Source organism: Marmota marmota, unplaced genomic scaffold (genome assembly GCF_001458135.2).
Source record: "Marmota marmota marmota unplaced genomic scaffold, marMar, whole genome shotgun sequence".
In the NCBI taxonomy this organism is placed as follows: domain Eukaryota; kingdom Metazoa; phylum Chordata; class Mammalia; order Rodentia; family Sciuridae; genus Marmota; species Marmota marmota.
The window spans coordinates 4,128,358-4,155,428 of record NW_026000101.1 but is presented as its reverse complement, the minus strand read 5'-3'; the positions used below and the strand labels follow the sequence as shown (position 1 = coordinate 4,155,428).

The 27,071-nt window shown below is 42.0% G+C and overlaps 1 protein-coding gene and 1 long non-coding RNA gene across 4 annotated transcripts in view; both read left to right on the top strand.

Moving 5' to 3' along the window:
• Positions 1–27,071, top strand: part of Palm2akap2 (PALM2 and AKAP2 fusion) — a 456,764-nt gene that overhangs the window by 42,873 nt on the left and 386,820 nt on the right. The gene's annotated exons all lie outside the window — the stretch shown is intronic.
• LOC125610669 lies at positions 271–15,775 on the top strand. The gene is made up of 2 exons (XR_007340663.1): positions 271–1,044; positions 1,092–15,775. It is a non-coding gene; the product is annotated as an uncharacterized LOC125610669 (long non-coding RNA).

The window sequence follows — 27,071 nt, the reverse complement described above, 5'->3', positions numbered from 1 at the left end:
ATATATATATACATATATATATATATATATACATATATATATAAATTATTGGAGAAATATGGTAGGGTCTGTAAACAAGTCAGGATGGCGCCTGGCATTTTGCCAGAGGGAGTGGTTTGTGAAGTAACACCAGCGAGCGATTAAGTGTGGAGATTCCTTATTGGTTGACTGCTGTATCTAGTTTATGTTAATTAAGATAAGCTGTGTGGAATGTATATATACCCCTCCTGTCCTACAATAAACGGCTCCCACTCCTGCTGTATCAGTGTACACAAGTTGCTCGTCACCCCCCGGTTATTTTGCTGCAGCCAGACTGTGGCAGAAATATATAATTATGTATAATGTATATAATTATATATAATTTGAGAACATAAAAATTTAAACTTTTGTGCATTGGAAATAACAAAATTGAAAGGCTAAAGATGACACCTGATGTGTCACATAGGACACAAAGGGTGAGTGGTTCTTAAAAATAGAGGAAAGAGAGCCTAGTAGAAAAATGAACAAAATGCAGCAATGGGAAATTCAGGGGAAGGACCACCTTAAGTCAGCACTAAAATACTGATTTCATCCACTAGACTGGCAGAATGTTGTAACTGTGTTTCCTCACAAGGCAAGAATGTGGTTGACCAGACAGCACAGCTGTCAATAATAGATAATTGGTACCTCTTTTCTGTGACCTGTCTGGTGGACAATTATATAGTATAAATCAAAAACTGAAACCAGTTCTTGCTATTTGACTCTAATTCCACTTTCAGAATTTTATCTTGAGGGAATTATCAGAGGTGTAAGTTAAGACTTTTTGTACAAGGATGTTTATTGTAACATTTACTTATAATCATGAAAACTGGCCAACATTCTATTTCAAAATTGGATGGCTAAATTTACTCACAAAATTATAGAATGGAAAATTATTTCACCATTAAAATCTGTATTTTCAAAGAGTAAGGATATGGAAAAGCACATAAGACACATTATTAAGTGAAAATAACATGAAAACCCAGTAAGAATCCAAATGGTTAGCAATGTGCATGTGGACAGGAAGTCTCAATGTGCATGTGGACAGGAAGTCTCAATGTGCACGTGGACAGGAAGTCAGCAAAGTGCACGTGGACAGGAAGTCTCAATGTGCACATGATAGGAATCAGCAATGTGCACGTGGACAGGAAGGATGGAGCCAGAATATTGAGTGGTTCTTTATATCTGATGGAAAAGGGAGTGATTTTAATGTCTATTTTGTGCTGTATTTTCCAGTCTCACCTGTGAATAGTCATTATTACTTTGATGATATTTTAAAAGATCGTACCAGATGGGAAGAAAGAGACCTGAATACCACCAAATTCCTTCTTCTCTCAATCCAGTTATTTACACACAAAAGTGTTCTAAATAACTTTTTGCTCAAACTCTTTGAAGATTCTTGATGTACTTCAAAATAAAACTGTCCCACAACTTCTCAAAATTCCCCTAGAATATGATTTCTTGTTCACAACGACACCTCCAGAGCTTCCCTGGAAATCTTTCCTAAAAACTTACTCTAAAGAGTTCTTAGCATCCTCCCTCAATACTGATTTGAAAATGTTTGCTGGCTGCTCTGTCTCTTTTGAGGTTCTTTGAAGTTCAGGGTGCTTTAATCCAGGAAGGCAGATGTATGATTCCTTTATTTCCTTTTTCTCCACTCTCCCATCTTATGTTTTCAGACTTTGCATTTTAACACCAAATAAAATCATCCTTTCACCGGAAAATCAAAACATGAATACAGCTGGCAAAAATTTATTGAGTCAATAATATGGAGTTATAACAAGGATAAAGTATGGGACATTACAGATGGTAGACGTGGAAATTGAAATAAGCATTTTATAGCTGGAAAGAGGGAAGGTTTAAAAGAAGATTTTTGCACTAAGTATTAAATTTTAAGAGATAATGTAAGGTTGGGATATAAAAATGATAGCTGGAGACAACAAAACGTTCTACAGCATTTTATGGCTATAAAAAAATCCTTGGACATGATAATGGAATAGTTTTTACTCTCTCTTAAAACCATTTATCATGTGGTTGAATTTAGAAATTCAAATGTACACATAGAGAACTTTTAGTTCTTTTTTTATAGTGTTATAGGTATTCAGGTCAATATTCCCAGTAAAATGTATTCAGCACAATATAACTTAACATAAAAATATTTTCCAGGCTTTGTCTGGAAGGAACAGCTTCAGTTTGGCATGTGTTTGTGTTGTGACTAAAAAGGACAACTTTTCTTATGATCTAAGTTTTGATATATAATATTTTAGAGTGATTCTCATTTATTTAAAATGAATATATTTCAGGTGATGTTTTTATGATAATCCTAATATGTGTTAAAAATGTCTTAAAATGGCCAGGCATGGCGGCACATGCCTATAATCTCAGCTACTCAGGAGATTGAGGCAGGAGGATTACTGCAGGGTTAAAGCCAGCCCGAGAAAGACCTTATCTCAAAATAAAAAGGGCTTTGGATGTAGCTCAGTGTGACAGTGCTGGCCTAGCATGTGCAATATCCTGGGTTCAATCCCCAGTACCTCAAAAAAGAAAAAGGTCTTAAAATGATATTGAATAATGGCAAAAATTTTGGCTAAATTCACATGTATGTACTTTCTCAGAATAGCATCTTTATTCTATGCCAAAAAAGAAAGAATTGAACAAACCCTCTTGTCAATTTTAGTGACTAATTTAGAATCACTGAGAATAATCATGCTTATTTATTCAAATCAGAAATAAAAACATTATTGAAAAGAAAGGAAGATGGTGTCAGTGTGAAAGATTCTGCAGTTTGGTTCATGGAATGGATATAAACTATGTATGTGTACACACACACACACACATATATATATATATATATATTCATTATGAATTAGGATGATAGATGGCAAAGATCTTTTATAGCACTCACAGAAGGGGAAAAATCTTTGCCTGACTGATAGATTGAAAATAATTAATCTATAGAAGACATTAACTTAATTACATAACCGTTGGATATTAAAAATTCCATATTCTTTTATTTCCTAAGACTATATTAATCTGCTCTGAGCCTCTACACCTGTCTGGGGGAAATTTGATCTTAGTTTGTTTTGGAGCTAGTCTCCACTCCCCTTGACAAAGGGTCACACTAAACGTCCTGTTCTCCTGTAGCCCAGACCACTGGAGAAGGAGCCACCTGGCTCCAGTTCACACTGGTCACTTTAGAAAAGCTCCTTGGCCAAGCCAAGAACCTCACTCCAGAGTCTTCCAGCTTTGGGACAGTGGTGAGGTGACATCTCTCACAGAACAGAGCGAGGACTTCCTGTTTTGAGATGTAGCTGGAGCAGAAGGTACAAGTGCCCAGGGCCAGAAGGAAGAACAGAAGGTGTTGTTCCTGGGGAGAACAACTCAGCTGGACCGGAGAGCTGGTGCCCAGATGTAGCAGGTCCTCCGTCATGACCATGAAGCCCTCAGATGTGGGTTTCTTCCAAATTTCCCCACTTTTTAGCCCCGAAAACCACAGTAAAGTGAGCCCATGGCTCTGAATTAGCTCCCTAAGTGCAATCTGTAAATGATTGAAATCAGATGAGCCGTGACTGTGAATTCACTGGTACAAATGTGTAAATTATCAACATGGATCTGATTAAGTGTGGAAAGGCAGCAAAAGGTAGCCCCTGGTGCTTCAATGCAGGGAGAGGAGGGTCCAGAGAGCACATAGTGCACAATGGGATGCCGATAGAATGTTCCTGCCCTCATGGATCTTACGTTCAGGAACACCATACTCTTCTTTAGAGAGACCAGTGAGCCCCAGGGAGCTTGGTGAGGTCTAGCAGGTGGCCCTGGTGACCGTTTCAAGGTTGCTCTTTCCATCAACTTGTGCCGTTTACCCATCAGTCCCCTTTTACACGTGTTATAATATCCAAACCCAGTTCTGTCACCATCTACCTACCCCATTCCTTTCCCTCTGTCCCCAAAGGATCTGGGACCATAAAGACCCAGCTTCCCATGAGCTGCCTGTAATCCCATCTACTCAGGAGACTGAGCCAGCCTCTCACCAGTGTTGGACAAGTCTCCTCTCCATTTCTGCTTAACAAGTCTCCAAACACTGGTTTTAAACCATTCCTTCTCCTCAATCCCCCAGTCCCAGCTGCTGAGAGTCCAGAGAGGTAAATGTGTGAGAATGTGGTGTGGGCATCAGACAGAGCCTGCATGCACCAGGGGCAGGACGTTGGCGGGTTTCCTAACGCCATCTGGAAAATGACAGTGATAATGCTTAGAACTTAACTGTTGAGAGCTTCATGAGCCTAAAGAAATCACATGTCTGGGAAGAACTCAGCCCATGAGGGCAGGGCCTGATGAGTGTCATTTATGATCATGATTACCTTCTCTTCAAACGAGAGACCAGCTTCCTTTCTCACTGGGAAAAGGAAGTGTCCATAGCTTGTTGTCCTTCAGCTACTTGATATTAATTCCCCACACCATTGTCTATTTCCATTCAACAATGCTTTCCAAAATGCACCTCCAGACCTGTTTTCTTGATGCCATTGTTCATGCTTCAGCTTTCTGGTTATCCTTACCTGTACCTTCTCTGGGATCTTCTTGGCCTCCTGGCAAACTTTCTTCTCTGAAGCAAACGTCTCAGAATGCTGTCCTCCCATGGATTTTCTTGTACCGCACACTGCCATGTGCCACTGTGTCCCCCACTTCTTCCTGTGTCACCTTTCATGGTTCAGTGCTCACCATTTTGGTCTTTGCTTTTGTAACAATTCATTCGGAGGGCTTCCAGAGAGTGTTGAGTTGGACCAGACATGACTATGTGTCCCACATTCTAAGAAGAGCCAAAGAGTTGAAACTAGATACCATCCATGCTGACCAGGGGCAGGGAGAACTGTCCAAGCAAGTAAGGCAAGAGTTGTCATTTTCTAAATATAGTCTAGTGGTTAACAGCATAGGTTTTTGGAGCCAGATTACCTAGGTTTGAATCCCTGTCTCTGATACTTAAAATTGTATGCCTTCAGTTGAGTTACATAACCCAGTTGAATTATTTAACCTCTGTGTTTTGGATTTCTTATCTGTAAAATAAAGATAATAATAGTGCCTACTCCATAGGGTAATTGAACTAAATGAATTCATTACTAAGAACAGTCATAGTGGGCAGAGGTTGTAGCTCAGTGGTAGAGCACTTGCCTAGCATGTGTGAGGCACTGGGTTGTAGTCTCAGCACCACATATAAATAAATAAATAAATAAATAAATAAATAAATAAATAAATAAAATAAAGGTCTATCGGCAACTAAAAATAAAATGTTTTTTAGAAAAAAATTGATAGTATCATATAATTCTCCTAACTATCCAATCCTTCTGACCTGCCCTACTCCCACTGGAGTAAGAAAGGAGGAAAGGATTAAACCACTTCTGTCCTCAATTGGAGTCTTTTCAGCAAGGGGTCAAACCTGTTTTGGAGGGCAGGGGAGGGAGGAGATGAGATTTGAATTACACTGGAGATAGAAAGTTTAACTGGCTTGAAATTTTAATACCTTTTCAGAAAATGAAAAGCTATGGGTTTGGTCCAAGATGTGATTAAGATTTTTTTAATAAAAGACTTTATTGCAATTTTTTGAGAAAATGAACTATTTCATATTTTTTCTCTACAAGTTGACTCCTTGATGATGATGAGGGATATGCATTGGGTCAGACTTTCTGGCATATTCACTACGATGGCAAATTGTCAAGCTTAAAATCCAGTTTAGCATTCAGACATACTAAGATGACTATATTAAAAAGCACAGACAAGAGCAAGTATTGGCAAAGGTGCAGAGAAGCTGGAACATTCATTCATTACTGGTGGCAATGTAAAATGGTGCAGCCACTTTGGAAAACAGTTTGACAATTTCTCAAAATGTTAAACATGGAGTTACCAAATGACCTGGCAATTTTACTACTAGGTATCTTTCCAAGAGAAATGAAAACTTATGTCCACACAAAAATTTGTCTACCAATGTGCATAGCAGCATTGTTCATGATAGCCATAAAGCAGGAACTATAAAAAATGTCCATTAATGGATAAATGGCTAAAGCATGGTATAGGCACACAATGGAATACTATTCCGCCATAAAAAGAATGAGGTACTGATGTATGCTCCAGCGCGCTCCTAATGCTCAGAAACATGTTAAATGGAAAAAGCAAGTCCTAAAACCTTATGTATTATATATTCCCATTTATTTGAAATGTCCTGAATAGGTAAATCTTGAGACACACAGGTAGATGAGTGGCTTCTGGAACTGGATATGATTAGGGTGGGAAGTGACTACTAACAGCACCAGCTTTCCTTTTAGGGTGACGAAAACAGAGCACATTTGGATTTGATGGTGGTTGTGTGATTCTTAAATATGCTAAAACCATTGGATACAACACTTCAAACAAGTGAGCTTTATCATACATAATTTCTTTCTGAATAAAGCTGCTAAAATCAGTTTATTATTTTCAACCTTTTGAAAATAGAGCCATAGTTTCCATAACCTTGGGTTTTTTACTTTAGGATAAATGATTTTTTCCTTCTCTTAGTAATCAGTGATACCAATGCACAGTTGTCATTTTTCTAGCTTCCCAGATTTTGAATCCATTTCCAAGTTTGGGGAGACTTTATTATGATCTTGGAAGGAAGGCAGCAACTACTTCTGCCATAGTCTGAATGTGTTGCTCCCCCTCTTTCAAATTCCTATGTTGAAATATAATTACTAATTAGGAGGTGGGGCCATTTCAGGGAAGTTGTTAAGTCATGGATTAGTGCCCTTAAAAAGGGTTGAAGAGAGTATTCTAGTGTCTTTGCCCTTCTGCCATGAGAGGAGGCAGAAAGAAGGCCCTTACAACTCTCCAAATGCTGGTGCTGTGATCTCAGACTTCCCATTCTCCAGAAATGTGAGAAATTCTTTTCTTCAGGTAATTTGTGATAGGCAGCATAAATGAACCAAGACAATCTCTCATTGGAGAAAATACCAGATACTTTCTTGTAGCAGGGTAAGAGACACCCATTCCAACCTAGGCTAGGCCAGCCTACCCCAGAGTTGGAATCAGGCAGGAGGAATAGATGAGAAGAATCAGGAATGGTGGGGCATCTGTTCTGGCAATGGAAGCAATGGAAGGCAAAGGATGCAGCCCTGAGCAGTGGTGGTGATCTCACTGGATTGACTCATGGCTTGATTTGATCTGTGATCAAATGCTGCTAATCTTCTGCCTGTTCTGCAAGCCTGGTTATCCAAACTTCAGCAGTTGTGTGAGCCAACAAATGTTCCTTCCAGTCAATTCCTTTCCTTCCATGATCAGTTTCTCTGGTTGCAACTAAGAATCCTGTTTGATAGACTCAGCAGATGGGATGATTTTCATCCCACAGTGTCTCCAGGACCCTTCAGACACGGTAAGGTCTATTCATCTAGTGATGACTTTGTGCCATTCATGATCTTATTTATTCCTCATACTGACTTAGTGACGTAGATACCAATAGTTCCTGTTTTACAGATGGGGATCCTTCCAGTTAGCTCCACTGCTGCTGTATTTTGCCCATTTGTGGAATAAAAGGTCTCATTCCTCTCCCCTCCCACTGTTCTCCTCCTCCTTTAAATCATTGCATGCATTACTGTCATATTTCTTTATAAAATTATTATTGATCCCTCTGTACAAGAGCCCATAAGAGCTCCCCATTGTCTATGTTGAAATGCCACAGGAGGCATTCACTGCTGCTTTCTGATGCCTCCTACTCAGTTCACATCTCTTACTAATTCTAAAAGAGTCCATCAAGGTTGAGCTCTGTTTTTTCTTAGTCTGGCTTTATTTACTAGAGACAGTAAGCCCTCAGTAAATATCCTTAATCTCGAGACAGACTGAAGACAAAATATTGAATTCACTCCTCATGTTTCCATCGTAAACTCCAAATTCTATGGCAGTGATGATGGGGGGAACAATAAAATAAGCATCAAGCATCATATGGCAGAATGTATTGGAATGTGATATTCTTGGCAGGAAATCATTTCAGAGTGGAAAATGTTTGCTAAATATAAACACTGTAAAAAACATGTGCACCCTCCAGACTTTATTATTAGATTCCCAGGGATTCTTATTTAGAAGCCGAAGAACTTGTGAAGCTATACAATTCCTGGAATGGAATTTAGGTTTGCTTTCTGAAATCAATCCGGGCAAGACTTTTTGCACATGAGCATTCTTAGAAAGTCTTTGAACATCTATTCTTACTCACTTAACTGGTGGCATAAAGTCCAAAAATAAAATCACCACCAAGTTCTGCTTGCTTCCTGCTTTAGTTGTACTGGAAATTTTCCAAGGAAAGCTCACGAGCTTTAGAAGTTCTCCTTTGCCTCTCCCATTGCCAGCACTATGTCATTGAAGCCTAGGCTCAGGGAAACATCTGGAATGGTATGAACCAAAGTGAGTCAAGGAGACTGAGAAGGAAAACGCAGAGGACTGGCCCATACCTGCCAGGGGCAGATCTAGAAGGCAAGGGCAACTGTGGAGGGTTACTCAAGAGGGACAGGGTACTGTGTCTGTCAAGGGTCTGAGCAAAGAGGCCTCACCTGGCTCTTGCCTTGTTCTACTTCTGTTCCTCCAAATGGGACTATAAGGGGCCAAATGGATCCTGGCCACCAGCAGAAGATATTGAACAGACTGCAGCCCACACTCTGGGACACTACAACATGTCTCTTTTTTTGATATGTCTGGCCATACTTTTTATCACTGAATGTGATACTCTGTGAAAGTTTCTTATTAAATCAGTCTCCCTTGCAAGACCCAGCCTAGGGCCTCGAAGCCCAACTCCCTTCTCTCATTACACTTCCTACCGCCTCCCATGTGATTTTGCAAGACAGCAATTACTCCATTTTTGCAGCTATGAGCTTTGAGCCCATTGGGAGACTCTCCTAGAAGCCGCTTGCTCACCTGGGCCACTTCCTATTGTTAAGGTCATGGCTTTCCATCAGTACACTGTCTGTTACAGCCTGGGTCCTCAGGCTTATCTTCCTTCATATGATCCTGCAGCAATTCCAGAGCCTGAGCACATTCTAATTGTCACTAGGCTCTACTCTTTACACAGGTATCAGTGGCTGTCAGTGGCCCAGCTATAGCTTAAATGTTTTGAATGGAAAGAATGGGTTAAAACCCTAGACTGATGGGCTGCAGAAATCAGGTAACACACCAAGGAGACCAGGGCTCCCTTAGCCTATATAGATGTCTTTGTGCTAAAGATAAAATTGTGTCCCCTTTGGGTAGAACAGTTTTTAAAAGCTGCTTCTCCTCTGAGTGTTATAAATGGTAGCCCCAAGAAAATAGGTGCAATTTTTAACCCCCAGTATCTATGCATTTGTCTTACTTGGAAAAAGGCTCTTTGAAGAGGTAATTAAGTTAAGGATCTTGAGATGCCATCATTGTGGGTGACTCAGATGAGCCCTAAATCCAATGACAAGTGTCCTTATAAAAAGAAGAGGAAGACAGAGATGGAAACAGAGACTGCAGTGGTGTAACTATAAGCCAAGCAACTCCAAGGATTGATGGCACCTTGTAGCCTCCAGCACTGTGAGGATAAATATCTGTTACTTTAAGTCACTTTGCAGTAATGTGTTACAGCAGACCTAGGCAACTAATATACAGCCCTGAGAAGGAGACATAATTTTCTGGGCAGAATGCAGACTGGCTTCCAGCCTCTTCCTCCCCTTAGCCTGTTTTTCTGTGCAAGGCACAAGCTACACAATGACTGCCCAAGGCTGCGATAGAGTTAAGGAAGTAAAGCCCAAATCCATATAAACATTAAAGAGAGACTTTGTATAGCAGGTGGAAAACTATGGATTCTGGAGGCAGATGGAAGCACGGGATTCTGGCACTGTCACAAATCAGTAGGACTTTGAGCACCATTTTCTCATCCAAAGTGGGAGTAGGGAGAGAATTGGTACTTATTGATCACCTTCTGAAAATTAATACTCCTCTGACTTCACTGAATGGTTGGCAGAACTGGATGACAGTGCACAGTGCTGTCCTCAAGAGCTATTTGCTTCCTTTCCTCTCCCCACCTTGGGTAACTGGTGTCAGCACTGTGGGAGCAAGAAGGCTGCTTGGACCTGTGGTGTAAGTTTGGGGTTTCTTGAAGTGGTATCTTCCCATGGTTTCTTGGGCCTGACGGGAGAACGAAATGAACATACCTACTGGAGAGAAGAAGAAAGAGATAAAGTAGGAGCTAAAGTTTATCAATATTGTTTCCCTAACATAGCCACAATTTGAGTCTATCCTGTATATTTATTTTATATTCAGCTCTAAGTACATTATAAAGTGGTTTAAGACAATTTCCATGATGAACACAAGTACTATAGTTGCCAGGTAGATCTCAATAAGAATTTGAGTGGAAAAAAGAGTTTTTTATTCCAGGAGGCCCAGTTTGGATCTTGTTACTTTTGCAAGGCAAGAGAAAATGACTTTTATTTTCATTAAAAAAAAAGTAAAGTTGGTGGTGGCAACCTGGGATTAAAAGAGAATGAGTTCATATCTACCATGTGGAGTCAGTCTGGCCATTCTGAAGCTTAGGGACAGTTCGAATCTTCTGAACCTGCACAGAAGAGTGTATTAAAATGCCAGTAGTAATATGCACTATGAAGAGGATTTTGGTGGTTCATAAAACTCTTGTGAAGCTTGTATGAGAATGAGTTACTGATGAGTCTTCATAGATCAAGTAATAAAATATACAAAACAGGTCCATTTTTCATTTGATTATACTTTGTTGTTACAGATATTTGATGGGTAATGCAAATATTTTTTAAAATGACTGTAGTATGACACTGGAGGATAGTTTGTGTGTCTGAGTTGGAGGATTTTGAGAGCCTCAAGACTAGTCCTGAGTGCTCTGGTTCATAGAGATACTCGGGCAACCACCACGGCAGAGCTATGATCTGGAAATGGTCAGGAGAGGAATGGCCACACCTCATGCCTCCATGAATCTATAGCAAAGCTAAAGCTCCACCTATGGTGGAGCCAAGGGTGGCTGAGGAGAAAGCTAAGCAGACATTGGCTTTTCCATCCTGGGAAATCCTTAGAGGGCTCTGAGAGAGCCCTCAGATTCATCAGGCCCTGTCTGAGATGATGTTAGACTCTCCAGCAACTGGAGCCTTGCAAGTCCTTTCATAGCAGAAGATAGCAAAACCATGACCTTTTTTTTACCTTGATGTATGTAGTTATTGATGAAAACTGATTACAAATGAGTGGTGGTTTACTGAGCTGTGACAAATGCCTGCCCTTTGTGCACGCTTGGGTGTGTATGCATGTGTGTGAGCTACTCACATTAAAAGTAAGCTCTACAGGATGCAGTTCTTCTGTTTAAATTGGCACAGACATATTTTAGAACTGTGAACTTGATCACTCAATGAAGCAGGTTAATTAATATAAGAGTCTTTTATGTTGGGGCTGGGGTTGTAGCTCAATGGTAGAGTGTTTGCCTTGCACGTGTGAGGCACTGGGTTCGATCCTCAACACCATATAAAAATAAATAAATAAAGATATGGTGTCCATCTGCAACCAAAAAAAATATATTTAAAAAAAAAGAATTTTTATGTCTTTATGTTCCATGTCAGCATTATCAGAAACTCTCAGGGAAAGTTCATTGCTAAAAGATAGTTAAATAAAGATGCAAAAGGGTTAGGTAAAATATTAGTCATGTGGTATCCCCAATTCAGTGGTAATATCTACTGGCAAAAGAGAAGATTAATCTCAGGGTCTTTTGCTAAACAGCATGCTGATACCCAAATCACATTTTAACATGTTTCTTTGCAGGAAGGCTGTTTTATCTCCATCCAAGGTGGGATTGATAGACTCATGAAATGAATTTTCCTGGTCTGCAGAAGCATGTCGACATCCAGTGACATGTTTTCTCAAATAATTCAACTAATCAGGCCCATCTGGAAATAGTTGTTTTGATGCCTCCTGTCTTTCATGTGACCCCCTACTTAAAGGCTGCAGAAAGAATATGGTTTGCAGAAAGACTGAGATGTCCCAAAGTAGTATTTAGTGCCCCGCTGACAGTCAAACAAGCCAGCAGCTTCTTTGGAAGTTCAATATTGGCAAAAGGAGCCACAGGAGCTTGGGGGTATGGAATGTTTAGCCCAGAGGGGCTGATAGGCCCCATGCATACCTTCACAGTTGTGAGATGTGCCTTCTGTGGCTTCCTGTGTAGGTGGTCTCCAGCCATGGTCTCTGCATACTCAGGGGAAAGCAAGCTCCTGCTTCCCAAAGCCACTGAGTTTTTAAGGAAAGTTCTTCTGTAAAGCTGAAATATGCTTATGTAATACTTGGTCCTAGTTCTGCTTTCTAAAGCAACAAAGAATAAATCCCTCTCTCTATGATGGGCCATACAGTGTAGATAAATGGATGGAGATGTTGGGTTTGACTCTGCACCATCACTTACATAGCTGGGCAATTTAGAATCCTGCAGCAGCTTGGCTTCCTGATATCTTAGATCAGAATCCCCATCACCTGGGCTGTTGTGGGGTTTGAACCAGATAATGTAATTTAACCATCCATCATAGTGCTTGGCATTTGGTGGGCATGTATTGAATGCTCCCCTCCTCCCTCTGCTTGGCAGCTCTTCAGACACTTGGAGGCACCAGGCCTGTTTCCTTTGGTGTTGTTTTCCCAGCCACTGTGCTGCAGATCAAAGGGATGGAGATGAAACTGGGGGCTGGGGAACAGCTAAGTCAATGTCTTCTCAAGTATGGGCACCAACAGGTGGTAAGAAAGACTATTTTTAGTTGGCACATGGATCATCATTTCACAATTAAATTTACATCTATCAATCTAAATGATATATTTGTAGATGTCCTCTATTATGATGTAAATGTCCTCTATTATGCCCTCGCCTTCCCATGTATGATACTGTCTGCTTTAAAAATAAGCTTACTTGAGAATAAAGGCGAATCAAGTACAAAAAAGGGCTCTTATTATTATCCTGTTTAAAATCAGCCAGGTGTGGCGGCATATGTCTGTAATCCCAGCGACTCCAAAGGCTGAGGCAGGAGGATTAAAAGTTCGAGGCCAGCCTCAGCAATTTAAGGAGATTCTGTCTCAACATGAAAAGGGCTGTGGGTGTAGCTCAGTGGTAAAGTGTCCCTGGGTTCAATCCCTAGTACCAACAAACAAATAAAATGAATTCCCAAGCAAATCAAATTCTATTTCAAAATCTCATTAGCAAGGCAATCTGAAAGGCTACCGACAATATGACTCTAACTATATGACATTCTGAAAAAGGCAAAACAGAGAGACAGTAAAATAAATGATCAGTGGTTGCCAGGGGATTGGGAGAAGGTGGGGGATGAATGGAGGATTTTGAGGGCAGTGAAACTTGCCGGTATAATACTCTGAGTTGGATATTTTTACATATTACATTGTTGAAAATCCATGGAATATTCAACATAGTGTGTACATTAATGCAAAACATAGAGCTTAGTAATGTATTGATATTGGCTCATCAGTTGTAACAAATGTGCCATGCTAATGAGAGATGTTAATAGGAGTAACTGGAGTAAAGGGCTATGGAAACTCTGCACTTTCTGTTCAATTTTCCTGTAAGCCTAAAACTATATAAAAAAAAAAACTATTAATTAAAAAAATCTCATTAGTTTTTCAAAGTACCAGTTTGATTATTTGCTTCCATTTTACCATCTGTCTGGAGGACGTTTCATGTCAAAAACCAAATTAGTCATATTTCTCATTTCACATTAAAAGTGGTACCCAGTTACACCAGTGGCCAGCCACTGAGATGTTCAGACCCATGGTCTCAGAGGATACAGCGCTCCTCTTCCTCCTTAATTTGCCACCTTGCATTCAGTGCCAACTCCTGCTGTCCCTCCTCTCCCTCCCTTTGCTCCTGTGGACTCTGAGCCTCTTTAATTTACATGACTGCTAACATGGACCGGGAGCTCCCCTCACTCCATGCCTGGGCTACTCTGACAGCCTCCTGGGTGGTCCTCTTATCTCTAATTTCTCCCCCACTCCAAGATCATCCACCCAGATCTGTTAAAAAATCATGTTTTAATTCCAATTTCATTCCGTTCCTTCTTTGAGGACATCCAAACCTCGGTTTCCAATCATCCGGGTGAGTGGAATGATCATAGGCCTGGTGTTACCTGTCTGAAGTCAGGACAAGCACTGGGATGAAGATCATCATCCGCTGATCCACACAGACAATTAACAAAGATGATCATAATTATTTATTGAGCACCGTAGTGGATCTGTGGTGTGAACCCAGGCCAGGGTGCTCACTCCCCTGCCCCTGGTTTGTTTATCCCCCATCATTCACATATTGGAGACTTAATTCCCAGTTCATATGTTAGTGGTGTTTGGACGTAGGGTCTTTGGGAGGTAATTAGGATTACATAAGGTCCTGAGGTGGGGGTCCCCTAATTAATGGCTTCATAAGACGAGTCAGAGAGCCAAACTAGCACACCTGTTTTGTCTCACCATGTGATGTCTTCTGCCGTGTTATGATGCTGCCAGAAGGCCCTCACCAGATACTGGTAGCATGTTCTTGGACTTCCAGCCTCCAGAACCATAAGCTAAATAAACTTCTCTTCTTTATAAATGACCCAGGCTGTGGTATTCAGTTACAGTAACAGCAAGTGGACAAAGACACCCACCCACTACTGGGAGTGTTGATGGTCAGCAGCACTCAGGAGAATTCCTCTCTAGAAATTGCTCTCACCTGAAGACAGCCACTCCCAGGGACAGCCTGCCCCTGAAGACTGAGGATAAGGTATACAAAGGCTTATCTCCTTGCCTTTAATCTGGCATTTCAGAAAGATCACCTGAGTACTAAAACGCCTATTGTTGTGCTGTATCAAAACTCAGCCTTCACCTCCTCCCAGCTCTTGCTCCCCAGCGTACCCGCCAATAATCTTCCTGCACACAAATCTCTGTCTTGGCATCTGCTTCCTAGAGAAGGAGGCCTATGACAGCATCACACCCTGAGCCATCTCTCCTTCATCATTCAGATCAGTGTCCAGTGGTCTACGCTATTTAAAATAATAATAATTATCTGTTGTTAAATACTTTCTAGATTCCGGGTGCTTTAGGATATTTTATTTTTGTGAGTTTTCTAATCTTTACATCAACCCTGTGACATGGATAGGTCTGCTTTCCAGATGAAAACATTGGCAATTAAAGAATTTGGAAATAAGCAGAATTGATTCACAGAAGTGAAGCCCATACTGTGGCCCCAGGGAGGCCTGGAACACAAGTGACTTGAGATTGAATTACTCACCTAAGGCTCCTTGACGTCTCCCTGCTCAGGGGCAGACATGGTGCATGGGCCAGGAGACGAGCTCTGTGGGGTGAGAGGGCTGGCAGGGGTCCCCTACACCCTCATTGCCGTCTCTCTTCCAGGGACACAGCCTGGCTCACTCGTACTTCTTTCTGCACACAAGGCCTCTGTCCTAAGCCAGCTACTCTGCTTTCCCTCCCCTTCCTTAACGTGACCCAGCCTTTTGTCCATGCTGGGTCACTTTTGTATTTGGAAATGCTCATTCTTTCAGTTGATTATTATAAACAAAACAAAGCAAAACAAACAAACAAACAAAAGTCTATCTCCTTCAACAAGGTTTTCCTAACACTCCTCAAGTCCTTCAGCGGGCAGAGTGCTCCTAGTTCTGTCCTCTTTCGCATCCCATAGGAGCTTGTCCTCAGAATTGGGAATGCTTCCTCTGGTGAGGCTGAGGATTTGCTTGAGTGGAGGGGGCTCTAATCTTCTAAATCCATTGAGAAAAAGCAAAATAAGATAATTACAGCACAAATTTGTTATGCTAAAATTCCGAGTTTTGGAATACTGGCTTAGAGAAGGAGGCCCTGGTCTCTTTCTCATTCCTCAAATCTGGCCCCAGGACCCAATGCAGGTGCAGCTATCACAGTGAGCGTGAGCAGGAGTCCAGCCCCTGTGAGATCCAGCGGGTCCAAAAGAGAACAAGTGGTTAGGGAAGGAAACACAGCCAGGAGGGGGCGGGAGTCTGAAGTGTTCCTGGGGGGAGGCTGGGGGAGGCTTCTCTCTTCTGTAGAAATAGAGGAAAGGGGTAAAACACCCTTTTAGCCTGCTTCAGAGCAGCGGTGGGCTCTGATGAATGGACCAGGGTGTGTGCTCCCGGTGGGCAGCTGGGGTCATCCTCCATTTCTGAGCTCTTGTTGCCCAGCCTAGAAGGTTGGGAGCATCTCAAGAATGGTGTCACCACGTGTCACTTTCATCCAGTGCCAGTGCTCCTTTGAAAAATAGACCCCAGAATGCCAATCTTAACCCACTCTGCTAAGCACATGAGCTCGTCTCTAGGTATTCCCACTTCTAGGGTGCCTGGTGAGTTCTCTTGTGTTTTTCAAATGCTGCCAGGCCAGTACTCTCCTGCCGGGGTGACTGGAATGGCTAGAGCATTCAACACCAGCAGCTGAGGAAGCAAGGAAGAACCATCTGAATGTTTTCCCACATGAGCGGCTCTTACATCACCCAAGGCAGAAGGAAGATTTTAAATAAGCTGAAACTGTTCCATGATGTGATTCTAGGAGTGAGAATTGTGCAAATGTGGAGAAGAAAAGTTCCGTGTTGTGATAAGGCGGCTTGGCAGAACGAACGCTCTGCCCTTTATGTCAAGCCATTTGTGAGGAAGTCTTAAGGTGTCTTCTTATATTTACAACATTATCAAGAATAAAAATGCGTAAAGCAAGGCATGAATCTTTTGAGCCATCCAATCCCCAATGGACAGATGAATCCTAACATCCAGAGCCAAAAAGAATGTTTTAGTTACCTGTTGTCTGGGTCCCACTCATTAGGCTGGACAAGGGTAGGTAAGATGCAGGATGCCCAGTGACATCTGAATTACTAGTAACTAGATATTTGTTGTTGTCTGGAATCCAAGTATCACTGGACATTCTGGGTCTCCCCCTGCCCCACCCCCAAATCTGACAATGTAGGCTGTCAAGAGGGATCAGAAGGACTCCAAGGAGAAAATATGGTGGGTGAAGACTTTAGTCTGGGAAAGCAGGGAAGACTATGCTTTCAGTAGTAGCCAGGATCTAAGTCATGTGTGTCTCCTTTCTCCCTTTCAGAAACAGAGGCAATTTTCAGGAAGGTGGGCATAGCCACGGTTCTGGAAGGCGGAGAGCAACACCTGCGGGCACTTCTAGGAAGTCAGTTGGCTGATGAGGATGGGTTTGGCCATGAGTTGTTCTGAGATTCCAACCATGTGCTGGGGAATCGAGGGAAGATGGACTCCTAGGGAGCTTGGATAGCAGATCTGGCTGGATTGGGGGCTGGTTCCTGGTGAGTTGTCTGGTTATTTAGTATCCATTGTTCAAAGTTATAGGTCAAGCTTGGCCTTGATTTGGTGGCACTGAAATCCAACGAGATCCAACGTGGCAGCCCAGTTTTGAGAGAAAGCCCCCGTTCCTATAGGGAGAGGGCTGTCAAGAGTTAGGATCAGAGTCAGGACTTCTGACCCAGTTGGGTCCTGGAGGACATGGCAGGTAACCTTGAAAGAGACGGATCGTTAGATAATGAACTTACTAGTGTGGGCTCATGGGCTCTTGGATTTCTCCCCACACCAAGGACCCTGCCAGGGGAGACTTCCTGACTGTGGGCCCAGCCCAGTGGTTGAACTGGGGCAGCTCATAACCTGTCTTTTTTAGCCGAGTTGACTCAGGGTCCAGGAGAGGGCAGGCCTGTGGAACGGGGTGGAGGAGCCAAGATCTGAATTGCTTACAGGAGGCTGGGGTAACAGCCTCCAAATTGCCTTCCCTGGTGCCGAGAAGGTGTGCAGGGCAGGGAGCAGGCTGTGTACCAGGTGCCACATGAAGAGCTGCAGAAACAGAGGGAGAGGCAGGTCGGACTGAAGCAGGAAAGTGAGTCATGGTACAAAGATAGCATCAGGTGCCACGAAAGGTCTTCCTCTGGAAAACAGAGACGGGATAGGCTACTGTAGTCTGAATGCAAGCGCTGGCTGGACTCAGGAGCCCAGCAGGAACCTGTCCTAAAGAGGCTGCCCCTGGAGAGAGCCTGCAGGTTGAGCAGCCCATGCCCTCAGCAGAAAAGCACATCTCCATTGGGTCTGAAGTCTCAGCTGCTTGCATGGAATGCAGTTTGCCTTACGCAAAGACACAGAAAGAAATCCAGGTGCACCGTGGGCACTGGGCACTGAAGCTGAGAAAGAAGAGGGTTTGCCGAAGGGAAAGAGAGAAAGCGAGGAGATCAAAGGAGAGATGAGAAAAGACAGAAAGAGGCCGCACAAACACGATGGTATTTTTTTGTTTTGTTTTGTTTTTTTGCCTTTGATCCACTCATTTAGGCATTTTGACTAATGATTCTGAAGATGAGTGTTTGCTAGATCTTCTGTTACCTACATTTTCAGTTTAAAAAAAATTTTTGTTTTTCAGTTGTAGATGGACACAATACCTTTATTTTACTTTCTTTTATGTGGTGCTAAGGATCGAATGTGGTGCCTCACATGTGCTAGGTGAGCGCTCTATCACTGTCACCACCCCAGCCCGATTTTTCAGTTTTTAGTTTTCCATTTTTACATAAAAAATGTGTGCAATGCAATTAACTTCTGTAAGGTATTTCATACTCATGTAACTTTCCGCTACATTGATTTATATTAAAATGTTGAAAAGTTCACTGGTTGAGAGTGTTGGCCCTGAGTACTTCCTGGCCTAACTCCTCCATGAACTTCCAATTGCCCAAGTTTTCAGGAGTGGAGAAACCCTCAGCCCACGCCGATGTTTTCCCTCGCCCTGGGAGCCTGGATTTGCCCACCCTTGGCTTTGGTATCAGTGTGTGGTCCCTGGGCAAGCGGTGTTTTCTTTTCACTTATTTGATTTTTGTATTTACTACATCTCCACTTACATTCTCAAATGTAAAATAAACTATTTCAAAATGATTTTTTCACACTTCTGGAGTTGAAACCAAGGCAAAAAAAAAAAATGCATTGTTCTAGCAAGGAAAAATATTATCAACAGGGGTAAAATAAAAACACCCGCTTTCCAAAGATCAGGCCAAACTCTGGAATTTAATCATCTCTTATAAAAATAAGCCATTTTTGAAAATTACTTCATGTAACACTGATTTAGTCTGGAAATTGGATATCAAGAAGCAAAGACAATAAAAGCTCTGTTAGTGAGCATGGACAGACAGAGCATGTTAGTCTAAGTGTGTTTAGGCTAATAGACAGTCTCTGTGTGCACATTCTCCGCAAAAGTTCAGTTCTCAAGGCGGCTCTAGCGGGCGTGTCAGCAAGGTGTGAGACTTGAGAACGCAGCCTGGGAATCCGCTTCTGCCTCTTGGCCTGACCTGCCCTGAAGGCTTTGCCGTCATCTGAGGCAAGTGATTTAGCTGAGGCAAGTGACTTCACCTCTGGTCCTAATATCTTTGTCTGTAAGTGTGATAGTGAGAGAGGTGGTTTAGGTTTTCTCCAAATTCTAGACTCTGATCCCTTCGTGAAGACAATTAAAATTCCATAAACCCCGAGGAGTCCAATGGAGTATTATGGATGGTTCATGAGGCAGTTAGGCTCTTGCTGTGGATGAGGTCACCCATATAAAGAAGGTTCCCTGAGGGGCTGGTGAAATGTGTTGATGAGAATTCATGGGGATTTGGGGGACAGAAGACAAGGTCAGTGCTTTTGGACCTCTTCACGAGGTGGCACCCATGGAAACCAGGGAAACAGATGAGGATGCTGAAGCCCAAGGCACCTGGTCTAGTACCTCGAATCCTGAGGCTCTTCCCGGATGCCCCAAGCTCTGAGAAGATTGATGCCGTGGGCACCAATCCACAATCCAGTCATAGCATACACGAGCACAATAGTCAGGAAGCTCAGACTAGAAAACAGAATTTATTCTAAAATAGAAAATGACGTTTTCCACAATAAACATGACCACTGCTAGGGATAACACTCTCTTGTTTTTTATTCTGTAGTTTTTGTTTTTAAAAATACAGCATGAATAAGAAGGAACAGATTTGAAAGGGGTGAGAGAATAAATCAGTTGATAATACCTTGATTCTGAGGCACCTCTCAAACATCTGAGTAGAGATATTGAGATGATAGGTAGAGATCCAGATCTGGAAGCCGTGAGGGAATTCTGGGATAGAGAGGGTTTTGGAAGTCAGTAGCCTACTAGTTGAGAGTTGAATCCACCATGAGAGTTAGACGAGAAGGCAAAGATAAAACTCAAGGGAGCACTAATATTTAAGGGGGAGGCAAAGGCATGGAACTAGTGAAATCTATAGAGCTCGTGTGGAGCTTATAATGAACTGATTTTAAATTGTTTCATAAGCAAAAAGCACAAGACAAATCGACATGATTTGTATTACATAATGATACGTGTAAATATCGGCAAGGTCCCACACCTTTGGAATTGTTCATTCATTCACTTGTTCACAGTGAAAGCATTCATTCTTTCAACCAATGTTTATTGAGCACCTACTATGTTTCCAGCATTACTGTAACCATTGAGAATACAGCAATGAGAAAAAAATAAGTTCTTTCTCTTGGGGAGATTTATTGTAGTCTCACACACACACACACACACACACACACACAGGCACAATACTTTAGAACCAAATCCCCAAGACATAGACCATAATGTCCTATACTCTTACAGGGCAAGAATACTCTCTCATCCTGAAGAATTGCCTGTCATTACCCCCAACACATAACTTTGGCTCCATTCTTATTTTTGTCTTTTATCCACTTAAAAGGTTAACTGGATGGTTAAGTTGCAGGATTCTAGCCAAAGCATGCTCCCAGCTAGTCAGGAAGCTGAGCAGATCTGGCACCTGTCTCACATTATTACTCAGGAGCTGGGCATCTGTAGGCTGAGCTCATGCTGTAGAGGCCTCGGCAGGACCTTGATCTCCCTCCACATGGTCCTTGCTCGATGACAGAGAGTGGCAGAGGTCATGGTTCAAACCTGAGATGATGGGTTCTGAGGACAAAACTTTCAAGGATCACTTTTATTGAAAACGCTTTCATTTTAGTCTATTAGAATTCTGCGACTTCAAGTCTTCCAAAGGTAGAAAAAGTGAAGGCATATCTTTCTGCCATTGTATTTCTTACAGATCAATATTTTTATCATTATCAATTTTTTATTTATACATGACAGTGGAATGAATTATAATTCTTATTACACAGATAGAGCACAATTTTTCTTATCTCTGGTTGTATACAAAGTATATTCACACCAATTCGTGTCTTTATATCTGTACTTTGGATAATATTGTCCATCACATTTCACCATCATTAATAACCCCATGCTCCCTCCCTTCTCCTAAGATTAATATCTTTAATAGGTTTTTTAGTTGTAGATGGACACAATACCATTATTTTATTTATTTATTTCTATGTGATGCTGAGGATTGAACTCAGCACCTTGTACGTGCTAGATGAGTGCTCTACCGCTGAGCCAGAACCCTGGCCCACAGATTAATATTTTTATTAAAAATTTCTTAGATAAGTAGGAGACCAAAGATTTTCTTCATTTTGGGGTCAGTATATTTGGGGTTTTCGTTAGCTGTTCAGTTAATCCCATGTTTAAAACATTTTACCAGTAGCTATCCCATAATAACCTCTAATCTCTGTGGTTCTTTAAAGTAATTCCCATACAGGACACTCCCTGCCTTTCATCTACCCACCCCACCTGTCCTCTTTTAATCGTCTGGTTGAGACCTGGTGGAGGTTTACATGGTGGTGGAGATGGGACCATTTAGTTTACAGGCAGGTTGGATGTCCTGATTTTAATTGATGAACTTGGAGTAGCCATACACTCCTTCCTCTTCCATCATCTATCATGTGAATTTTATTTCTTTTCTCTTTTTACCCACCCTTCCTTCCTTCCTTCCTTCCTTCTTTCCTTCCTTCCCTCCCTCCTTCCTGTGCTGGGGATGGAATCCAGGGTCTCACACATTCTAGGCAAGTGCCCTACTGCTGAACTACATCCCCCGTCCTGAAGTCTATGCTTAAAATACTGTATGAGCACACATTCTTTGGCCAGTAACTTTAAATGCATCCCTATCACAAATCAGAATAAAAATTCATTAGCCCATCCTTTGACTTAATGATGAAAGAACACTTTTAGGAGTTTTTTTTGTTTGTTTGTTTGTTTGTTTTTACAAATATGATCATACACATGCACAGTGACCAGTTTGCAGTTATTTACTATAGCATTGCATATAATAGTAAAATATAAGAAAGCACTTGAGTTTTCTATATTTTTTTCTCTATCTAATATTAAATTTCCATTCATTAGGAACTGATAAAATTGAATCATGATTAATCCATACAGTGGCTTTACCATGTTAAAAGAAAAGTCTATGTTTCGATGGTAATAATCTCTAACCTATATTGAAAAATTTAAAAGTCTACATTTGTGAGAAAAGTATATACCCACACATCCACATGTGCACATATTCTCTTGTACACATTTACTGTCTCTGCATGTAGAGGAAACATCAGTTGTCTCTGTCCCAATGGAGCCTTTTGATTTTTGAGTGATGTGGACTATTATAAATAAATATGTAAACAAATAAAAATTTCAAATTTAAACTTTAAACTCTTTCAACTGACCCCTCACAATCATGGCCTTTGACGACATTTCAAGTGTATTTCCCAAACGCCCATCTTCCCTTTGCAAGCCGTCTGCTCTTGCCAAATTGATCTTCCCGCCAAAAGACTTCCTAATTGGAGATCCATCTAGATCCCCCTTCAGGGTCAAGTGGCCAGGTTCCAAGTTGTCAGGCTCAGTTCCTTTTCCATCCAACCCGCATCTTCTAGGATCTCAGTGAGATGCGCCCTGTCTCAGCCACATGCTATTCTTTCAACTTAGATTCTGTACAGCCTTTGGGTTCCCCAGGCTGGGGACATTCGTAGGACAGCATGTATCCCACCTTCCTTTCCTTAAGGTGGCACATCCTGACTTAGAGAAGATAAATGAGGTAGGAGAGCAGAACTTATGCTGTAAGAGGTGGCTCCTGAGTCCAGATGCCCACCCAACCCAGCTCTGTGCCAATGCCACTTTGTCTTCCCCCGAGGATGACATGCACATGAGGGACTACTGCCCCTGTGGGTGAGGGGCCTTAGTTCTCAGGGAGGAAGTCCTGTCTTTCCCCACCAGGGACGATGTTGCTCAGCAGGTCTGAAGGTACACTTGTCCCTTTTGGAACTTGCCTTGACCCATAAGTGGCCTCCCTGCTCCAGTTAATGGCATATCCAGTGTCTCTCTCTCTTGTTGGGTCTGTAGTGACACTCACTTTTAATATGATCTCAGAGAAATTTTATGATCTTCACATGGGACTTAACCTATAAAATGGCAAAACTCTGTGTATGCTCTTGGTCCACCAAAAACAACACCAGACGAAAGGTAATATTGGGATGAAGATGAGGACGAGGATGAGGATGACGCAGTGATAGGTGACAAATATTTAAGTGCTCACTCTGTGCCAGGCACTGGACCAGGCACTTAATATGCATTAGCTCATCTGATCCTCCCCATAACCCTGTGGAGTAGGCAACAGATACAAAATCGAGACTCATAGAGGTTAAGTCCAAGGTCACACAGCTATTTTACAAGTCAAATATTGAGACTCCTAGAGGTTAAGTCACTTGCCCCCAAAACTGGAAATCCATATGCAACAAAATGAAACTGAATCCCTTCCTCTCGCCATGCACAAAAGTTAACTCAAAATGGATCAAGGAGCTTGTTATCAAATCAGAGACTCTGCGTCTGATAGAAGAAAAAGTTGGCTCCGATCTACATACTGTGGGGTCGGGCTCCAAATTCCTTAATAGGACACCCATAGCACAAGAGTTAATAACTAGAATCAACAAATGGGACTTACTCAAACTAAAAAGTTTTTTCTCAGCAAGAGAAACAATAAGAGAGGTAAACAGGGAGCCTACATCATGGGAACAAATTTTTACTCCTCACACTTCAGATAGAGCCCTAATATCCAGAGTATACAAAGAACTCAAAAAATTAAACAATAAGATAACAAATAACCCAATCAACAAATGGGCCAAGGACCTGAACAGACACTTCTCAGAGGAGGACATACAATCAATCAACAAGTACATGAAAAAATGCTCACCATCTCTAGCAGTCAGAGAAATGCAAATCAAAACCACCCTAAGATACCATCTCACTCCAGTAAGATTGGCAGCCATTATGAAGTCAAACAACAACAAGTGCTGGCGAGGATGTGGGGAAAAGGGTACTCTTGTACATTGCTGGTGGGACTGCAAATTGGTGCGGCCAATTTGGAAAGCAGTATGGAGATTCCTGGGAAAGCTGGGAATGGAACCACCATTTGACCCAGCTATTGCCCTTCTTGGACTATTCCCTGAAGACCTTAAAAGAGCGTACTACAGGGATACTGCTACATCGATGTTCATAGCAGCACAATTCACAATTGCTAGACTGTGGAACCAACCCAGATGCCCTTCAATAGATGAATGGAAAAAAAAAATGTGGCATTTATACACCATGGAGTATTACGCAGCACTAAAAAATGACAAAATCATGGAATTTGCAGGGAAATGGATGGCACTAGAGCAGATTATGCTAAGTGAAGCTAGCCAATCCCTAAAAAACAAATGCCAAATGTCTTCTTTGATATAATGAGAGCAACTAAGAACAGAGCAGGGAGGAAGAGCAGGAGGAAAAGATTAACATTAAACAGAGACATGAGGTGGGAGGGAAAGGGAGAGAAAAGGGAAATTCCATGGAATTGGAAGGAGACGCTCATTGTTATACAAAATTACATATAAGAGGTTATGAGGGTTGTTTGTTATCTTATTGTCTTGTGAAAGATGATATATCAAGAACTATGTAATGTTTTGAACAACCAACAATAAAAAAAAGAGGTTATGAGGGGAATGGGGAAAAAAAACAAGGAGAGAAATAAATTGCAGTAGATGGGGTAGAGAGAGAGGATGGGAGGGGAGGGGAGGGGGGATAGTAGAGGATAGGAAAGGTAGTAGAATACAACAGTCACTAATATGGCATTATGTAAAAATGTGGATGTGTAACCGATGTGATTCTGCAATCTGTATTTGGGGTAAAAATGGGAGTTCATAACCCACTTGAATCTAATGTATGAAATATGATATGTCAAGAGTTTTGTAATGTTTTGAACAACCAATAAAAAAAAAGTCACTTGCCCAAGGTCACACAACCACTAGGTAGAGAAGCTAGGATTTGAACACATAAAGTGTCTCCCATGCCCTTTAAACACTGTGCATGTTATACCCAATGCTTTGTAAGCTGTTAACAATTCAGTGATCTTCTTGGGGTGATTTTTTCCATCTTCATCAAAAATTCCCCTCTTTGAGGGCACTCTTTTGTTCAAGACCTCACACACCTAGTAAGTGGAGGACCCAGGGCGTGGACCCAGCTAGTTTAGACCCCAAGACCAAGAACTTGCTCACTCTGCTCTTCTGCCTCTCTGGAGTGAGAATGGCATGGTGGTGTTGACCACCCAAACTCCGTGTAGAGTTGGAGTGATGTAGCGTCCGAGGAGCACAATGTGAGAACTTTGGCAATCGCAAGTCTGGCTTTATCCACTTCCTCCTGAAAGAGCACTCATGAAGTGAGTATCTTGTTGAGAGCGGTGCTATGGTTTCCCCACATAGGTATGTCAATGCCCCTTGCTGTGGCCCCAAATTCAGACCCCAGAGTTGTGGTAGGAGGACGTGGGCTTTGGGGAGGTGATTAGGTCAAAAGGGTGGTGCCCCCAGGAAATGGATTGCAGAAGGACATGAGAGAGTTTCTTTCTTCTCTCTCTTTGCTTTTCACTATCTGAGGATTCACAGAGAAGATGGCTTTCTTCAAACCAGAGAGAAGGCCTTCACCAGACACCAGGTCTGCTGGGATCTTGGTCTTCCACTCCAGCCTCCCAGAAGTAAACGTGAGAAATAAATGTTTGTGATTTAAGCTACCCCATCTCTGGGATATTTGTCATAGTATGCCCAGCAGACTAAGATACCCTTCTGACTTCGCCCCTGTTCCAGTCCTACACATGTGTCCCACTAGTGACCTCAGACATAGGCATAGCCATCCCTTTCTTAGGTGGGAGTGGGGGTCTTGTCTTTGATTCTAGCCACATTTCTGGGGGAAAGGAGAAAGAGTAGGGTGGAAAGAGCTGACAGAAGCCTCCAGCTTCTTCAGTGGCTGTTTAAAGGCTCATCTCCCACAGGCACCCAAGCCTGCCCACCCAGCCACGGTGATCTCTTCCCCTGAGCAACTGTCAGTCTAGCTTTTACAGCCCATACCAGGCCCAGAGCCAACGCAGATGATGATGTCAGGGTGCTCACCTGTCTATACGCGTAAGCCTTCAACAGACACTTATTGAACACCATCTGGAACCGTGTCAAGGTAGCAGAACAATGATCTCTACCCCATACCTGCCCTCTAGGAACTCAAAGACCAATAAAGGAATAATCATACTTTAAGAAGTCATTGCTGAGACCAGTGGGACACGAGACCTCTGTCGTGAGTCACAGGATATTGACTATCCTGGAAGGCTCCAATAGAAACGTGTTTGGGGAGAATTACCACCAATTCAGTACAGCTGAAGAACAACAGTGTCTACAAAGAAGCAAAGGCAGAGAGAATGGACCCCTAGACATAGTGGATGCTCAGCAGTAATTCCTTCTAAATGTAGGTCATAATAGCCAGGATTTTTATCTGTTTATGGATGGATCTCTGGTATTCCACAGTGTCTGGAAAGGAAGAGGCCCTAAACATGTATTTGTCATCTGGAAAAAAAAAGAATGTTGGAGATAGATTAATGAATGTATGTTGGGCAAAGTTGGAACTTTGTCCTGAAGGGTTATTGAAGGACCTTAGGCAAGTGGACGATGGATGGGTTAGATATGCATTTTGCATAAGCACATAATCAACTGCAAAACAAAAGTAATGAAAGGGCTCAATCTGAAGGCTGAAATAAAATGTGCAAACATCATCTGTTTATAATATGTAATTGTTAATAAAATAAATAGCAGTGAAAAATTTAAGAGACCAAG